The sequence below is a fragment of the Amblyraja radiata genome, chromosome 18, assembly GCF_010909765.2.
Source record: "Amblyraja radiata isolate CabotCenter1 chromosome 18, sAmbRad1.1.pri, whole genome shotgun sequence".
NCBI classification, from domain to species: Eukaryota; Metazoa; Chordata; class Chondrichthyes; order Rajiformes; family Rajidae; genus Amblyraja; species Amblyraja radiata.
In genome coordinates this window covers 34446125-34466495 of record NC_045973.1, presented here as the reverse complement: position 1 = coordinate 34466495, position 20371 = coordinate 34446125, and the positions used below count along the sequence as shown (strand labels likewise).

General features: G+C 40.4%; 1 long non-coding RNA gene across 1 annotated transcript; it reads right to left on the bottom strand.

Annotated features, from left to right (window-relative positions):
• Positions 1 to 2489: 2489 nt before the first annotated feature.
• Positions 2490 to 19992, bottom strand: LOC116983545. Its single transcript, XR_004414734.1, has 3 exons — positions 19982 to 19992; positions 8947 to 8951; positions 2490 to 2590 (listed from the first exon to the last, which is right to left on the bottom strand). It is a non-coding gene; the product is annotated as an uncharacterized LOC116983545 (long non-coding RNA).
• Positions 19993 to 20371: the final 379 nt, after the last annotated feature.

Below are 20371 nucleotides of genomic sequence, written 5' to 3'. Positions count from 1 at the left end.
TACCATTTGCAGGAAGTAGTGGCTTTTAACTTCAAGCCATTGCATCCAAGCCACCATTTGCAGTAAGTAGTGCCTTTCAACTTCATGCCACCATTTGCAGTAAGTGGTGTCTTTCAACTTCAAGCCACACCCAAACCACACCCAAGCCACCATTTGCAGTAAGTAGTGCCTTTCAACTTCAAGCCAAAGCAACCAAGCCACCATTTGCAGTAATAGTGCCTTTCAACTTCAAGCCAAAGCTCCCAAGCCACCATTTGCAGTAAGTAGTGCCTTTCAATTTCAAGACACACCCAAGCCAACCAGGGAGGGAGAGAGAGGCTTTCTGGAGCGTTAGTATGAACCATTTTAGAACCAATATACATTTTTTTGCAAGCATTTTAGAACCAATAGACATATTTTTACAAGCTTAGAACCAATAGCCGTTTTTTTGCAAGCATTAGAACCAATAGAGACATGTTTTTGCACGCTTTAGAACCAATAGAGACATTTTTTTGCAAGCTTTAGAACCAATAGAGACATGTTTTTGCAAGCTTTAGAACCAATAGAGACATTTTTTTTGCATGCTTTAGAACCAATAGAGACATTTTTTTGCAAGCTTTAGAACCAATAGACATCTTTTTGCAAGCTTTAGAACCAATAGACATTTTTTGCAAGCATTAGAACCAATAGACATATTTTTGCAAGCTTTAGAACCAATAGACATATTTTTGCAAGCTTTAGAACCAATAGACATATTTTTGCAAGCTTAGAACCAATAGCCATTTTTTTGTAAGCTTTAGAACCAATAGAGACATTTTTTGCAAGCTTTAGAACCAATAGAGACACTTTTTGCAAGCTTTAGAACCAATAGACATGTTTTTGCAAGCTTTAGAACCAATAGACATTTTTGCAAGCTTTAGAACAAATAGAGATACATTTTGAAAGCTTTAGAACCAATAGACATTTTTTTGCAAGCTTTAGAACCAATAGACACATTCTGCAAGCATTTTAGAACCACTAAGGGCACTTACATTTGAGTAGACATGTGTTAGGTGTTATTCACAGCTCAGAGAAACGTGACCCTCTGCCTTCCTCCAGCTTGCAGACACTGATTGAGGCACACCACTTCCTGGTTTTATAGTCCCTCCCCCCTGCCGCCAGCGGGGGCAGCAGAGAGAATGGGGAATTTTGTAAAAACATTAATATATCTGTCATTTTTAATCGACGGGAAAAATCCTCGACACACATGTGGCGGAGGGGGGCTCTGAGCGAGGTGGCCAAAAATGACGACCGTAGGTGGTGGCGTTCTCTCGGAAATCGCAGCACAGATCGCCAAAACCGGTCAAGAACAGAGTTTTAGTAATATAGATAATGTTTATTTTTAGAAAAAAAAATCTCCACACCATGGCAGCACTGTGGCGCAGTTGGTAGTGCCGTTGCCTCACAGCAGCAGAGACCCACGTTCGATCCTGACCTCGGGTGCTATCTGTGTGGAGTTTGCACGTTCTCCCTGTGAGAGCGTGGGTTTACTCCAGGTACTCCGGTTTCCTTCTGCTTGCCAAAGGTGCGTGGGTTTGTGGGTTTATTGGCTTCTGTAAATTGCTCCTAGCCGGTATGGAGTGGGACAACATAGAACCAGTGTGAACGGGTGATCGATGATCTGCATGGAGTTTGTGGGCTGAAGGGTCTGTTCCCATGCTGTATCTACAAACTGAAAAAAACTAAACAGTGTGCAGCTGCTTTTATGAGGAAATTTATTTTTGTGACAAATGTCTATTTCAAGATTTAATTCCAGCTGCTACTTCTGTTCCTCTGCCTGGCACTGATGCTTTGTGCAGCCTGACAACTCTCTGTCTGGTGCTCACTGACACTGACAGGATCTTCTTTCCCTGTTCCTTAATAACTTTGATATTCAATGCCCTCAGCATCTTCCTATAATCTTGCCCTGAGAATTCACTTACAGATGTGTCCCTTTTACACCCTTCTAACCCCATCTCCCAGTACAATGGTTCAATTTGTTGGTTCAATGGATCTTTTATTATCACATGTTCCAAAGTACAATTACATTTTTATTTGCATACAGATCAATAGAATTATTGCCATACATAAGGTCATAAGTGAGAGGAGTAGAATGAGGCCATTTGGCCCATCTAGTCTACACCGCCATTCAATCATGGCTAATCTATCTTTCCTCCTCTAACCCCATTCTCCTGCCTTCTGCCCATAACCTCAGACACCTGTATTAATCAAGAATCTATCCATCACTGCCTTAAATATATCCACTGAATGTTCCTCCACAGCCTTCTGAGGCAGAATTCCACAGATTCACCACCCTCTGACTAAAGACATTTCTCCTCATCTCCTTCCAAAAAAAACATCCTTTAATTCTGAGGCTATGACTTTTAGTCCTGGACTCTCCCACTAGTAGAAGCATCCTCTCTACATCCACTCTATCCAAGCCTTTCACTATTCTCTACGTTTCAATGAGGTCCCCCCTCATTCCTATAAATCCCAGCGCCGTCAAACGTTCATCGTAAGTTAACCTACTCATTGCTGGGATCATTCTTATAAACCTCCTCTGGATCCTCTCCAGAGCCAGCACATCCTTCCTCTCTCAGATATTCCAAATGTGGCCTGACCAGTGCCTTATAGAGCCTCAGCATTGTATCACTGTTTTTGTATATAAGCCCTCTCAAAATAAATGCATTGCATTTGCTTTCTTTACTACAGATTGGACTTGCAGATTAACTTTGTACATACTGTAAGAACAATCCCCGATTAAGTACATCATGCATGGAAATATTTCACTATGTAAGAGTCGCCAGATTTTGGTGCCATTTCCAAAGTCCCATGTGCAGGTGAGCATAAACATTCATTGCAGCCATCGCTATCATCCAAATCGCCAGCGAACCGTCGTCCCTCTACTCGCCCGTCTGTCCACATTCAGCCTTTCGTGCCCCCGGGGCACCTCCCGCAGTCAACCTTGGGGGAGTGGATGTTAACATTCCCGGCTCCTTCTCTCCGGCCTTTTGTCCAGCGTCCTACGTCTGCCTCCGTCCAACTCCCTCCACCCTAGATAGATACAAAAAGCTGGAGTGACTCAGCAGGACAGGCAGCATCTCTGGAGAGAAGGAATGGGTGACGTTTCGGGTTGAGACCCTTCATCTGAAGCAGCCCTCTCTATAAAATATACAACTTTGGCTACGTCCCTCAGTACAGCCCTACAGCCCTGTCCAGCAGTATACTCTCATAGCAAAGTCATTCAGTGTACCCCTGAGGGACAAAGCTATAGGGTGGACTGGAGCACCACAAACTGCTGCTGCGGGACTCTAGCGCAAAACACAAAGTACTGGTTGAACTCAGAGGGTTCTTGCTTTTACTTGTTCGTTTTAGAACAGCACAGTGTAGGGTTAGAGCTGCTGCCTTACTGCGCCAGAGATCCTGACTATGCGTGTTGGCTGTGTGGAGTTTGTACAGTCTCCCTTTCCCCGGGTGCTCCGGTTTCCTCCCACACTTCAAAGACTTATAGGTTTGAAGGTTAATTGGCTTCAGTAAAAATTATAAATTGTCCCTAGTGTTTAGGATAGTGCTACTGTATGGGGTGATCGCTGGTCGGCACGGACTCAGTGGGCCGATTGGATAGACTTGGAATGCTGGAAGTTGATTGTAGACTTGATATAAAGTATATTAAGTTATGAGAGGCATAGATAGTCGGAACCTTTTTCCCAGGGTTGAAATGTCCGATGCTGGAGGGCAAAGTTGTGGGATGAGAGGGGGAAAAGTTTAATGGAGATGTGCGGGCAATTTGTTTACACAGAGATTAGTGGGGGCCTGGGGTGGTGATGGAGGCAGACTTGAAGAGGCTTCTGGATAGGCACATGGAAATGCAGGGAATAGAGGGACTAGGACCATGTGCAGGCAGATGAGATCAGTTCAAGTAGGTATCATGTTCAGCATGAACATTGTGGGCTAAAGGGACCGTTCCTGTGCCATACTGTTCTATGTTCTCTGCTCCAATATACCCTAGCAGCAACGGCCCCCAGAATACCTTGGTGGTCATGCCTCTCGGTATGCCATGCTGCCTGATACCTCGATAAGAAACAAAGAACTGCAGACAAAATGTGTAGGAAGGAACTGCAGATGATAGTTTACACCAAAGATAGGCACAAAAAGCTGGAGTAACTCAGCGGGTCTAGAGAAAAGGAATAGGTGACGTTTCGGGTCGAGACCCTTTCTCAGTGCCTGCCAGACACCTTGATACATGAGCCCTGTCCCTCAGTATTCCCCAGCTACTCAATCCCTCAATGCACTCCGACACCAATGCCTCTCAGTACCGGCCTGAGGTCCAATCCCTTCTTGCACTCCTACAGGTTGCCCACTCTGTTGACCCACTGTCCAAGTCCACAACCGAGCCCCTCTCTACACCCCTGTCCTCTCCACCTTCCTGCACCCCAGTCCCTCGATGCGTTGCTACATCTTTGTCCCTGAGCAGCTTTGCGCTGTCTGATCGCTTCCCAAACGCCTTGTGACTTCCCCGTGAAACCACAACTCATCCTCACAGTGGTCGTTTGAATTTTAATAGTTCCGTTCCTGTTATTATTTCTTTCAAAATTCACATTTTCCCGCTGATTTATGCTGATTGAGCTGTTTGCATGATGAATGGTGACAGCTTTTTCAGATGGGGACTATAATATCTCAAGAATGAGTGTTTTTGATTTTGCAATCATATCTCAGTGAAATTTTATTGTAAAAATACATGACAAAAGAAGCCATGAATCTTGGGGATAGAAACACAACTGTGTCAGAAATGTGAAGAGAGCCATAATCAACGGTTTGATAATGTCTTGATCCAGAGATTGATTGAGAAACAAGTCTACATTTAAATATTAATCTTCATTTTTATTCGAGATCGTGGCAATCGGTGCTGATGTTGTTAATGTGATAAAATATGTCTTTCTCTGTCTCCATTAACATCTATTTCAATTCATCCATCTCTGTCCACATCTATGTGTAATGCAGATTTATCCATACCTATTTACAGTGCTACCCATTTATTCTGACCGCACATAAATTAATTTGCTGGCTTTGTCCACCACATAACAAAGTCATGACCCACTTCTTTATTTTCCTTTACAATTTAAACCTTTCTACCTTGACATCGCCATTTCAAGCTAACTGTTAGTGGATTAGTACGGGTGTCTATGAAGAGGAATTTTTGTACTCAGAGGGTGGTGAATCTGTGGAATTCTTTGCAACAGAAGGATAGATTAGTCATGATTGAATGGCAGAGTAGACTTGATGGGCCGAATGGCCTTATTCTGCTCTGATCACTTATGACCTTATGACTTTATCGAATGGCAGAGTAGACTTGATGGGCCGAATGGCTTAATCCTGCTCCCATAACTTATAAACAAGAATTTATGAACTCATGAAGTCAACAAGCAGTCTTTTTTTGCCACTCAGAGAGTCAAGACAGCGTCAATTGTGTTTAATTGTGAGATGTACCGACAATGGAACAATGAAATTCTTACCTGCAGCATAACAGGCCTGTATGCAATACAGACGGATAATATATATTTTAATTTATATATTAGTGCAACCAAAGACAGTCCACAGAAGTTCAGAGTTGCTGAGGCTAGTGTTGTGTAGTGTCTAAGAGCCTGATGGTTATTGGGAGGAAGTTTTTCTTGATCTTGGTGGTCATGGTTTTCAGGCTCTTGTACTTTATTCCTGATGGTAGAAGTACATGTCCTCTATTTTTAATAACTCCACATATTGCAACATCTTCGGTGTTTAATATTTTGTTTCATGTCAGTTCAGTCAGAAAGGATGTGTTTCAATTATTTTTGCAGTGGGAATGGCAAGAAGCAGAGAACAGATAGAATGTGTAGGAAGGAACTGCAGATGCTGGTTTACACCATAGATAGACACAACAAGCTGGAATAACTCGGCAGGTCAGGCCGTATCTCTGGAGAAAAGGAATAGGTGACGTTTCAGGTCGAGACCATTATTCAGACTGAAAGTCAGGGGAGAGGGAAACAAAAGATATAGAAGGTATATAGAACGAATGAATGAAAGATATGCAAAAAGCAATGATGTTCAAGGAAATGTTGAGCCTACAATGGTTCATTGTTGGCTGTGGGGAAAGTGATAATGAGTTACAGTATACAGACAGTGAAACTGAACAGGATGACAGTGAAACTAGTACGACAACTAGGGTGGGATGGAGAGAGAAGGGATCCAAGGATTACTTGAAATAAGAGAAATCAATAATCATACCGGGTTGCAAGCTGCCCAAGCGAAATATGAGGGGCTGTTCGTCCAATTTCTGTTTGGCCTCACTCTAACAGTGGATGAGGCCGAGGACAGAAAGGTCAGTGTGGGAGTTAAAGTGTTTGGCAATCTGGAGACCACGTGGGCCAAAGCAGACTGAGCGGAGGTGTTCAACGAAACAATCGCCCAGTCTATGCTTGGTCTCACCGGTATATAGGAATCCACACCTGGAACAGCGGATAGAACAGGATTGGGTGTGCAGAGTATAATTTGTTTCAGGCTAATTTAATTTGGAGAACATTGGGGTTATCCCTTAAAATGCAGATGAAAATTGTCAAAAACCACAGTGAGAAAACTTACCTTTCGAGAATTGGAAACAAAGGGTGGCAGAGTGGCACAGCTGGTAGAGCCGCTGCCTTACAGTGCCACACACGCAGTCCATCCTGACCTCAGGTGCTGTCTGTGTGGAGTTTGCATGTTCTGCCCATGACCGCGTGTGTTTCCTCCGGGCGTTCAAATTTCCTCCCATATCCCAAAGACGTCCAGGTTTGTAGGTTAATTGGCCGCTGTAACTTGCTGTAAACTGACCTACTCAGCAGGTCAGGCAGCATATGTAGAGGGAGAATCACATGTTTTAGGTCCAAAAACTTCCATCCGATGTTTTTTTTTAAAATTCTGCTTTTGGAAGGGTGAGTGCCTTGTGGATTAAGACTGTATTGCTTGGCGTGCGGGAGGCTGAGAAGTGATCCAATAGAAATGTATAATATATAGGGTGAATGCATGGAGTCTTTTTCCCAGGGGAGCTGAATCAATAGAGTTAAGGTGAAAGGGGAAAGATTTAATAGGAACCTGAGGGGCATCTTTTTCAAACACAAGATTGTGGGTATATGGAATGAGCTGCCAGATAAAGCAATTGAAGCAGGTACTATAATGATATTTAAAAGACATTTGGACATGGATATGTGAAAGATTTCAAGGAATATGGGCCACTCATGTGCAAATGGAACTGGCTTGGATGAGGCATCTTGGTGGGCAGGGAAGGGTTGGGCCGAAGGGCCTACTTTCATGCTGTGTGACTCTCTGGCCACGCATCACAGAATCTGTTTTAAAATTAACATTCAGAAGTTGTATTAGCTTCAAGGTGATTTTTCAAGGTAGGCACTATTAAGCAGTGTAGCAAATTGCTTACTTGGAGTTAGCAAAAGGGACACAATATCTGCTAATGTAAACACAGGAGCATTAGGTCAAGAGTGTGAGACCTGAACTGGAACTGCCAGACAATTACGATCAGATATTCCCCTGTGGTATATGTAGGAGGCAGGGTAGAAAGGAGAATATCGGCAGTAATCAGCTAATTGTATGCCAGAGATTTTTATCCCCTTTCTGGAATTGGTTTTGCGACTTAATAAAGTTAGAACTGATAAGATTGCATTTCTCTTTCGAAACTGCATTGTGGCTTCTACTGTACACAAGGCTGGTGATTGCTCCAGCATTAACCCATCCACATTGCATGTCAGTATAATTAGGTTAACATACCTGTGCCGTGGCACCATTACACTCAATCTATATGACAGAGGGTGTCTTTATCATTCATTAATAAGGGAGCCATGAATTATCAGACTGCCACCAATATTAAAGATAGACACAAAATGTTGGAGTATCACTAGGGTTGCCAACTGTCCCGTATTAGCCGGGACATCCCGTATATTGGGCTAAATTGGTTTGTCCCATATGGGACCGCCCTTATAGACAATAGGTGCAGGAGTAGGCCATTCGGCCCTTCAAGCCAGCACCGCCATTCAATGTGATCATGGCTGATCATCCCCAATCAGTGCCCCGTTCTTGCCTTCTCCCCATATCCCCTGACTCTGCAATCTTTAAGCCCTATCAAGCTCTCTCTTGAAAGTATCCAGAGAACCGGCCTCCACTGCCCTCTGAGGCAGAGAATTCCACAGACTCACAACTCTCTGTGAGGAAAATGTGTTTCCTCATCTCTGTTATAAATGGCTTACCCCTTATTCTTAAACCGTGGCTCCCGGTTGGTGCTGTATTTAACTGCTACTACTCTGTAATCACCAGAGGGCAAGCTTACAGACAGAACCTAGATCTGATACATCAGCGTGCGTGCGTGTTCCATGTGCTGTTGACGCCACACACTAGTGATTCACCTGCCATACAATCACAACGTCTGGTGTTGTTCAGTCAGTTTGGCATGTGCAACTATGGATAAACCTGCAAAAAAGAAGAGACTGTGCAGCTATAACAAGCAATGGGAAGCAAAAAAGACGTGGGTTAAGCCCGTCAGCAGTGACTCGACGAAGGCCTTCTGTACTTAATGCCGTCGGGAATTCTCAATTGGCCATGGAGGTGAGAATTACCTAACTCAGCATGTCACTGTGCTGCCCCATTATTGAAACTCCCTCCCCACATTCGTTGTCGGAGAACCTTCACCAGAAAGACCAGCGCTGTCCAAGAAGGTCCATACTACTTCATTATAAAAGGCCATTTAGGCAATAAAGCCAGTGATACCGCATCCCATAAATAAATTTAAATGAAAAAATGCCTCAGAAGATAATGTCTTGAGGATTGCTGTACACTGACTGCAGAAAAGTATTAGATACCTGCATAATGAGTTAAAGAATCAGATAGCAGGGCTTTGTGGGGTGTCGAGCAAAGCACCATACAGCAGGATACCAAATCTGAAAAATGCAACACAGTGGGTGAAGTAATGTATAATGTAAGAGCTTTGCAGTGGCTAAATCACAGGAAGTACTATACAATGAATAAAGCACTATAGTTATTCCACAAAGCTAGATTTTTTTAAATTAATATCTTGAATACGTATGTAATTGTTAGCGTTATATAATAAACTATTAAAAGCACAACATTAATGCAGGGCACAATACAATTGGAATTCATTTACTCATATTATTCAATTATTTTTAGATTCATATTTATCAAATAGGTTATGCTCGATATCAAACTTGGGTGCATAATTATCGGGGCTGAGATTTGAACATTTTGAGACATCTTCTGCCTTCCAACTCTGAGAGGAAAAAAAAATTAAGAAGTAGTAAAAAGAGGTCATTTTAAAATTACCCCCTAAAAGTTAAGTTTTCTCAGATCATTGTGTTGCTTTACTTTGAGTTCGTCCTTGAAAAATAAACCTCAAAAGGAGGAATATCTCACGATGCCAATGTACAAAAAGAGTTATAAAGGCATTGAGCTGCAGAGCATGTAAACAGGCTCTTCGGCCCACTTTGTCAATGCCAACCATGTTGGCTTGCTGGGCAAGTTCCATTTGCCTGCATCTGGCCCATAGCCATTTGGCCCAGAGATATCCAAATATCTTTTAAAAGTCATATTTGTTTCTGCTTCTATTACTTTGTTTAGTTTTGTTTAAGTTTAATTTAGTTTAATTTAGATAGTTTTTAGTTTAGTTTATTTATTTTTGCCTAGTTGAGGCTAGTCTAGTTTAGTTATACAGCATGGAAACAGGCCCTACACCGAGTTAGTGGCGACCAGCAATCCCCGTACACTAACACTATTCTACACACACCAGGGACAATTTACAATCTTGACCAAAGCAAATTAACCTACATACCTGTCTGTCCTTGGAGTGTGGGAGGAAACCAGAGCACATCATGTACTTTTCTTGTAAACCAGCTTCGATATCTCTACAATTCCTTATTTCGTATCTCTACAAAATACTTCTGACATTCTATTGCTATCAACCCTACTGGCAAGATGGTCCTGGTGTGGTTTGTGTAATTGACTGGACTTCACATAGGCTGAGCATTGGGTCTCTGACAGCTACTTGTATGTTTGTCTGGACCATGACCCCATCACTCGACAGGTGTATAAAATCATGTGGAGAATATGATGAGCATTTGACGGCACTGGGCCTGTACTCGTGGCAGGGGGGACCTCATTGAAACATACAGAATAGTGAAAGGTTTGGATAGAGTGGATGTGGAGGGGATGTTTCCACCAGTGGCAGAGTCTAGGACAAGAAATGATAGCCTCAGGATTAAAGGACATTCTTTTAGGAAGGGAATGAGCAGGAATTTCTTTAGTCAGAGGATGGCGAATCTGTGGAATTCTTTGCCACAGAGGCTATGGCCAAGTTAATGGATATATTTAAGGCAGGGATAGATATAGTCTTGATTAGTACAAGTGTCAGAGGTTATGGGAAGAAGGCAGGAGGATGGGGTTAGGAGGGAGAGATAGATCAGCCATGATTGAATGATGGAATAGACTTGATGGACCGAATGACCTAATTCTGCTCCTATTACTTATGATCTTATGATCCTATGGTAATAGATTGGGTGGATGCAGAGGGGAAAGATTTAGAAGGAACTTGAGGGATAGCATTCTCATGCTGATGGTGGTGGGTATATAGACCGAGCTGCCAAAGGAGGTAGTTGAGGCAGGTACTATAACAAATTTTATAAGATACTTAGGCAGGTACACAGGTAGAAAAGGTTTTAGAGGGATATGGGCCAAACGCAGGCGGGTGGGACTAGTGTAGATGGGGCATCTTGGTCGGCATGGGCAAGTTGGGCCGAAGGGCCTGTTTCCGTGCTGTTTGAATCTATGACACTGTCACCATATATTCTAACAAATGTCTCCAGATGCACTGTAGAAAGTATCCTGACTGGTGGCATCATGGCCGGGTATGGCAATTCCATTGCAAAGGAATGCAAGGAGATGCAGAGATTGGTGAATTCAGCTCTGTCCACCATGAGCACAGTCTAACCCTCCATCAAAGCATCTCCATGAGGCACTACCTCAAGAATCTTAAAAGACCCTTGGACAGGTACATGGATAGGAAAGGTTTCGATGGATATGGACCAAATGTGTGCATATGGGACTTGCTTAGATGGGCCATCTTGGTCCGCTCATTCCATATACGCATCACCCTTCATATGAAAAAGTTGCCCCTCAGCTTTCCATTGAATCTTTCCCCTGTCACCTTAAATCTATGTCCTCTCTTTTTGATTCCCCTACTCTGTGCATCTACCCTATCTATTCCCTTCATAATCTTATACACCTCTATAAGATGACCCCTCGTCCTCTTATACTCCGTATAGAGTCCTAGCCTGCCCAACCTCTCCCTATAGTTCAGGCCCCCAAGTCCTGGCGACATCCTCGTTAATCTTCTCTGCACTCTTTCCGTTTAACAATATCTTTCCTGGAGCACGGTGCCCAAAACCAAACACAACACTCCAAATGTGGCCTCACAACCTGTCATGCTGAATGTCTATAAAGTTCTCAGGAAGTAGAGGTACTATTGTGACTTCTCTGTGATTTCATCAATGTGCTGGTCCCAGGCCAAGTTGTTTGGGGTGTTAACACTCAGGAATTTGAAGCTGCCATCTCTGTCCACTACCCATACACCATTGAACCATGTCTTTAGTAAGGTGTATCTATCTATCTATATTACTAAAACTCTGATCTTGACCGTTTTTGGCCCACTGTGCAGCTATTTCTGACAGAACGCCGCCACCTACGGCCACCATTTTTTGCCACCTCGCTCAGAGCCCCCCTCTGCCTTCCGGGTGCAGAGATTTTTCCCGTCGATGAAAAATGAGAGAGATATTAATGTTTTTACAAAATTCCCCATTCTCTCTGCTGCCCCTGCTGGAGGGATGGGGAGGGACTATAAAACCAGGAAGTGGTGTACCTCACTCAGCCTCTGCAAGATGGAAGAAGACAAAGGGTCACGTCTCTCTGAGCTCTGAATAACACTGAACAAATGTCTACTCAACTGTGAGTCCCCTTAATGTGGTTTGAAAATGAAAATATGGTTTGTTTGAAGTAAAAAGGCACTATCTGCAAATGGTTGTTTGGGTGCTTTGGCTTGAAGTTAAAAGGCACTACTTACTGCAAATGGTGGCTAGGGTGCTTTGGCTTGAAGTTGAAAGGCACTACTTACTGCAAATGGTGGCTTGGGTGCTTTGGCTTGAAGTTGAAAGGCACTACTTACTGCAAATGGTGGCCTGGGTGCTTTGGCTTGAAGTTGAAAGGTACTTCTTACTGCAAATGATGGCTTGGGTGCTTTGGCTTGAAGTTGAAAGGCACTACTTACTGCAAATGGTGGCTTGGGTGCATTGGCTTGAAGTTGAAAGGCACTACTTCCTGTTTGCACTGTATATTGATTTTAGATAAAACGCTACCACTTACGGCTGTGATTTTTGGCTATCTTACCCAGTCCCCCTCCGCTGAGCAGGTGCTGAGAATTCTTTCCATCAATGAAACATGAAAGTGTTATTAGTGTTTAAAAAATGTTGAGAATCTCTCTCCTGTCAATCACGCCATGAAGGCCACACCTTTTACGGTGGGAGGGGGAGGGATTATAAAACCCGGAAGTGTGGGTGTGGCTCAATCTAGGCATGATGGGGGAGGGAGAGGTCAAGGCACTTCTTACTGCAAATGGCGGCTTGGGTGCTTTGGCTTGAAGTTAAAAGGCACTACTGCAAATGCACTTCCTGTTTGCACTGTATATTGATTTTAGATAAAACACTACATTTACGGCGTTTTTTTATTTTTATTTATTAGAAGTAGACATATTATAAAATGTAGTTACATATTATAGTAAAAAAAACTTTTCATATACATCAGTCATACATTATTAAAATTTTCCATTATCAATTACTTCTGCTTCTAGTGTTTTTATTTTTTATAGAAAGAGGGAAAAAGAGAGGGTAGAAAGTTACAAATAAAAAAGAAAGCAAAAAAAAACACAACAGAAAAACAAGGGAGGTGGAATGGGTTACCTGTAATACATCAATGGAGATAGGTTCGTAGGTTATAAAGTACAGTATAGCTTTTCATCTATTCCTGAGTTCAAGTTTCAGCTGGGTCCTCGTGCTGTACCAATCTATCCCTTCAGATAGTTAATGAATGGAGCCCAAATTTTATGGAAAAGATCTTGTTTGTCCATTAAGACAAGTCTTATTCTTTCTAAGTATAGGGTCTCCGACATTTCCGTAATCCACATTTTAATTGTGGGGGTTGTAGGACCTTTCCAAAATTTTAATATTAATTTTTTTCCGGTTATTATACTGTAATTGAGGAAATTTCTTTGGTTTGTTGTGAGTGTTAAGCTTTGTTCTGATATTCCAAGTATTATTAATTTTGTGTCTGGGTCCAGTTTTGTATTAATAACTTCTGAAGTTATTTCAAAAATATCAGTCCAGAAATGTTTAAGTTTTATACAGTTTGCAAACGTATGTGTTAAATTAGCCTCTAAATGTAGACATTTATCACAAATAGGAGAGATTTGTGGGAAGATTCTATTTAGTTTTATTTTAGAGAAGTGTAGTCTATGTAAGACCTTGAATTGTATTAAAGTATGTCTGGCATTTAATGAACATTGATGTATTTGTTGTAAACTTTCGTCCCACATATCTTCGTGATAGGATGACCTATTTCATTTTCCCATTTGTATCTATATGGTTCGGTCGGTGGTACCTCGTTATTTAGTAGGGTGTTATAAATATAAGCTATTAGTTTTTCAGTATTAGGATGCTTGTTCAGACATTCATCAAGAATTTCTGATTCCCTATTCCTGTAGACTTGTGTATTAGATTTAACATAATCTCTAATTTGTAGATATCTGAAGAAATTATTTGAGTGCAGTCCATAATTCTGTTCTAACTCTTGAAATGAAAGAAAAGTACCTTTCCCATAAAGATGTCCTATATTTTTGATTCCATAATTTTTCCATTGTGTGAAACCTTTGTCCATAAAGGATGATTTGAATAAAGGATTATTTACAATGGGAAGGCAGAGTGGTATATTATTCAATTTTAAATCTTTTTTTATTTGTTTCCAAATTCGTATTCCACTATGTATTATGGGGTTTTCTTTATAGGTTTTTGGGGGCAAATACGATCGGTTCAATTTCAAAAGGTAGACAGTCTTCCTTTTCCATCATTAGCCAATCTGGTTGTTGATCCATTTCTTCCAGCCAGAAATTCATGTTTTTAATATGGACTGCCCAAAAATAAAATAAGAAATTTGGCAAAGCCAGACCTCCATTTATCTTTGATTTACATAAATGTTTTTTACTTATTCTATGATTCTTATAATCCCAGACAAAACTTGTAACAATGGAATCGACTTTTTTGAAAAAAGTTTTTGGGATATATATCGGAATTAATTGAAGTAGGTACAGCAGTTGCAGTAAAAAAATCATTTTTATAGCATTAATTCTCCCAAGCATAGAAATGGGGAGTGTTTTCCAGTATTGAATATTCTTATGTAGTTTATTCAGTAAGGGTGGGAAATTTAGTTTAAATAAAGAGGTATATGTCTTAGTTACATAGATTCCTAAGTATTTAAATTTATCTTTAACTATTTTAAAAGGGGATTGTTGTATTGTATGTAAATTGAATTTTGTTATTGGCATGATTTCGCTTTTATTCCAATTGATTCTATATCCCGAAAACTGACCAAATTGAGTTATTAGATTTAATAGGTTTGGAATACTAGTTTCTAATTTTGTAATATATATTAGTATATCATCTGCATATAAGGAGATTTTATTCCTTGTGTCTCTAGTATTGTATCCAAATATTCCTGGATGGTTTCTAACGCTTTCTGCTAGGGGTTCGATTGCAAGAGCAAATAATAGTGGGGATAGTGAGCATCCTTGTCTACAGCCTCTAGAGAGATTAAATTTAGTTGATAACATTTTGTTTGTTAATATTCTAGCTGTTGGATTAGAATATAACAATTTAACCCATGTACAGTACTTCTCTCCTAGTTGAAATTTTTCCATCACTGAAAATAAATATGGCCATTCTACCTGGTCAAATGCTTTTTCAGCATCTAACGAGATAATTGCTAGCTCTGCGTTAGGGATTCTATTGGAGTATATAATATTAAATAATCTTCTCAGATTATAAAATGAATACCGTTTGGAGATAAACCCTGTTTGGTCGGGATGTATTAATTTGCTGATCACTAAGCTCAATCTATTAGATAGAATCTTAGTTAATATTTTCTGATCAGTATTTAAGAGGGCTATAGCTCTGTATGAACCTGGGTCTTCAAGATCCTTGTCCGTTTTTGGTATAAGTATGATTGTAGATTCATTTAGAGTTTCTGGGAGTTTCTGTTGAGTATAAGCGTATTTGTACATTGTCTGTAGGCGTGGGGAAAGCAAATCATAATTTTTTTTATAAAATTCCGAATTTAGACCATCGGGTCCTGCCGACTTTCCGTTTTTTAAGGACTTTATTGATTCTTCAATGTCTTTTAGCGTAATTTCAGCCCCTAGCAATTCTCTCTCTTTCTGATCTAGACCCGCAAACTTACAATTCTGTAAAAATGTTTCCATTCCCGTTGATTGTTCTGTTATTTTAGATGAATACAATTTTTGGTAGTATTGTAGAAATCTATCATTAATATCTTTAGGCAGTGTTAATGTTTCTCCCTTATCTGTTCTAATTTTGTATATTGTTTTTTCCCCGTCCAATTTGCGAAGTTGACGCGCTAATAGTTTTTGTGGTTTGTCACCAAATTCAAAATTTAATTGTTTTGTATGTTGATAAAGTTTTATAACTTGGTCTGAATAAATCTTGTTTAATTTATATTTCAATACTGCAATTTTATTGTGTTTTATCGTGGATGGTGCTGCTGCATTTTCTGTGTCTAATTGCTTTATTTCCATTTCCAGTTTCTGTTGTTTGGCCCTATTCTCTTTATTAAAAAATGATTGGGAAGAAATTAATGCTCCTCGTACAAATGCTTTAAATGTTTCCCAAAGAAGGGAGGCAGAGATTTCAGGGCTATCGTTAGCCTCAAAAAACATTTAATCTGTTTTACTAGATATTCATTACATGACTTATCTTTTAAGATTTGGGGATTAAATCTCCATTGTGACTGTGTCTCTGCCATTCCGTTTACTTTGATCATAAATGTTAATGGGGCGTGGTCTGAGATTATGATGTTATGATATTGTGAGTTATAGGTAAATGGGATAAGTTTTGAATCTACTAAAAAATAGTCTATCCTTGAGTAAGTTTTATGTACTGGTGAGTAAAATGAATATTCTCGGCCCGATGGATTTTCAATTCTCCAAACGTCCTTAATATTAGTAGTATTAATGTATGAATTTAAAAATTCACTTGATCGAGATTTTAGTTTTCTTTGAGTTGATGATCTATCCAAACAAGCATCCAAAGTACAATTTAAATCTCCACCGATTATTAAGTTTTGTTGTGTACCTTCCGGGATATTGTTAAGAATTCTCTTAAAAAACAGAGGGCTATCAAAGTTTGGTCCATACACATTGAGGAGAGTCACCTTTTTTAAGTATAACTCCCCTATTATTACAATATATCTGCCTTCAATGTCTTCTATCGTTGATATATGTTTAAAGGGTATACCTTTACGAATTAATATTGCAACACCTCTTGATTTATGTGAGAATGAAGAGTGGTACGCTTTAGCAATCCATTTTGCTTTCAATCTGTGTTGTGCTTCCTTTTTAAGATGTATCTCCTGGAGAAATATTATATCTGTTTTCAATGATTTTAAATGAGCTAACACTTTGCCTCTCTTGATAGGTTCATTAATTCCCTTAACATTCCAACTACAGAATTTAATTCCCTCACCCCCAATTTTTATATTCATGTCTTGCATCTTGTGATTAAGTGGTAGAGCAGATGATTCAGCACACTCAACCCTACCTTATACTTGAACTTCAGGTAGATGAATTTTAGGTCACGTCTGTTTTCCATCCGAACATATCTCCTTAAATAAAATATGCAATTCCATTCCAAATACAAAATATAATATGATATAAGATTAAAAAAAGGTGATAGCAAATAGGGTTAGTAAAGTGTGGAAAGTAAAAAAGAAAAGCAACTACAACTACAATTAGTGCAGTTAGTGATAGCCACCCTAATGTGGCTAAGCATCTATGGACTTCCGTAGCTTTTGGTTTATAAAAATACTAGCTCCGTACTTTCCTTGAAAGGAAAGTTTCCAATTCGATGCATACAATTTGTGGGGGGGAAAGAAATATTGATTATATTCCATTAATGGTATAATTAGTAGTCTCAAATTGAAATGTTAGTTTTGTATAATATAAACATTTATCAAAGAATAATCAAAAACGAAAACATCAGAGAGAGAGCCACCAAACATTTCTCATTATAAAATACCTGAATCATACTTTACTTATATTTCATACTTTTAATTAATTCTTAAATAATCTAAATAATCTTATTATCATTAGTTAGTGTTAGTTAATATTCTTGATTATTAATAGTTGTTAGAGGTTAGTACTAGAATGTTAGTATTATATATCCGTTGCAGGAAATATACCCAATTCTTATTGCGAATTTTAGGCAACTCTTAAATATAATAGTTTAAAGTTTAGAGTTCCATATCTTCTCTGCGAGATAGCAGTATCCGGGTAGGTGTTAAGAGTTGAATATTTTTCAATCTTCGATCTTGTCCTCGACGTTCTTGGCAAATTCAAATGCTTCCGTGTGCTTGATGAAGAAGTATTCCTTCTTCTCGTAACTGACTCTTAGTGTTGCGGGGTATAACAGTCCATATCTCAGATTCTTTATGTTCTTCAGTATTCTTCTTGTTTCTGTGAACAACGCTCTTTTCTTAGCAACTTCCACAGGGTAATCTCTGAATACGCTAATCTTGTCTCCTTCATATACAAGATTTCTGCTTTTGCCAATTTTCCTCATCATGTCATCCAATACATGGTCATATTGGACCTTTACTATCATTATTCTTGGTCGGTCGCCCACCTTTGGGGGACGTCTCGGCACTCTGTGCACTCGGGCAAGTAATGGCGCCTGGTCCAGGTTCAAAATTGTTTTCAGTACTTCTGCAGCAAATTCACGGGGGTCACGAGTCCCCTCTCTGCCTTCCTGGATGCCCACGATTCTTAAGTTCTGACGCCTCTGTCGTCCCTCCAAGTCTGTACATTTTTCAGTTATTTGATGCAATAACTTTGATAGGCGTTGGTTCTCAGTGATGAGTTGTTTTGTAGTTGCGGTGCTTGTCTCAGCAAGTTCCTCAAGTTCTTTTACAATCTTGTAGTGTTGGTTTAATGTCAGGAGAATAGGTTCAAGTTTAGAATCAAATCTGGATTCCATCTTATTCAGTTTTTCATTTACTTCTTCAACATTTTGAGTCATATTTCTTTCCATATCTAATTTCCAGTCTTCAAGGACTTCGTGTACAATCTCTGTAACATCTTCTTTAATTTGTTCTTTAATTTCTTTTTTAAAAGATGCCAGCTCCTCTTTAACCTCTTGAAAGTTCTGTCTAAGATTTTTAAGTTCCTCCTTATCAAATAAGGGTGCTTTGGCTTGAAGTGGAAAGGCACTTCTTACTGCAAATGATGGCTTGGGTGCTTTGGCTTGAAGTTGAAAGGCACTACTTACTGCAAATGGTGGCTTGGGTGCTTTGGCTTGAAGTTGAAAGGCACTACTTCCTGTTTGCACTGTATATTGATTTTAGATAAAACGCTACCACTTACGGCTGTGATTTTTGGCTATCTTACCCAGTCCCCCTCCGCTGAGCAGGTGCTGAGAATTCTTTCCATCAATGAAACATGAAAGTGTTATTAGTGTTTAAAAAATGTTGAGAATCTCTCTCCTGTCAATCACGCCATGAAGGCCACACCTTTTCCGGTGGGAGGGGGAGGGATTATAAAACCCGGAAGTGTGGGTGTGGCTCAATCTAGGCATGATGGGGGAGGGAGAGGTCAAGGCACTTCTTACTGCAAATGGCGGCTTGGGTGCTTTGGCTTGAAGTTAAAAGGCACTACTGCAAATGCACTTCCTGTTTGCACTGTATATTGATTTTAGATAAAACACTACACTTACGGCTGTGATTTTTGGCCATCTTACTCAGTCCCCCCTCCGCTGAGCAGGTGCAGAGAATTCTTCCCATCAATGAAAAATAAGTATTATTAGTGTTTAAAAAATGTTGAGAATCTCTCTCCTGTCAATCATGCCCTGAAAGCCACACCTTTTCCGGTGGGAGGGGGAGGGGTTATAAAGCCCGGAAGTGTGGGTGTGGCTCAGTCTTTGCATGATGGGGGAGGGAGAGGTCATGACTCTGAGCTGTGAATCAACTGAACACACTGAATGTTTACTGAACTGTGAGTTTGGTGTTATGTGTGGTTTTATGGTGGTTACACCCTGCATGAAATGGAATGAAACTGCACTTGAATTTGGTGGCCTTGCACCCTGCTTGAAGTGGTATGAAACTGCACTTGAATATGGTGACCTTGCACCCTGCTTGAAGTGATATGAAACTGCACTTGAATTCGGTGGCCTTGCACCCTGCTTGAAGTGGTTGGAAACTGCACTTGAATTCGGTGGCCTTGCACCATGCTTGAAGTGGTAGGAAATTGCACTTGAATCCGTGGCCTTGCACCCTGCTTGAAGTGGTAGGAAACTGCACTTGAATTTGGAGGCCTTGCACCCTGCTTGAAATGGTAGGAAATGGATTTGAATTTGGTGGCCTTGCATCCTGCTTGAAATGGAATTTCAAGGAATAGCCATGAGTCAACTGCCAGCCCATCAGCCATGAGTGAGCTGCCAGCAGATCAGGCTTGAGGGACTGAGCTGCCAAGAACCCATACCAGCGCTCCAGAAAGCCCTCCCACTGGCCACCAATATTGGAATTGGTGGAGAGGTGGAATATTGCATCGGGGGATCAGCCTTCCCGTGTGAACATGGGACCCAACGGGTCCCACTTAGTCTAGTATACTATTAAAACTCAACTTGTTTGTCTGTCTGTCTGTTTGTGATCTCAATGAGCTACGCCAATACAGTACACAATAGCGCTACAATTTTTGCAGAATCTTACTCCGCTTTTTTCCTTCGTAGTTCGTATCAAATTTCCTTCAGATTTGATGTTATATTTCACGTTATTGATATTTCAAGGATTAAAAAAGCCAACTTTATCAAGATTTTTACTGTTAAAATCCCTGCTGCACCAGCTTCCAACGGACTTTGATACAAAGTTGCAATACAGGAACACTCTGCGCTATCACCAACTTTTCACCTGAATGGAATATCACAGTCCTCCACCTGACATTTGCAACAATGTTGCCACCATACAA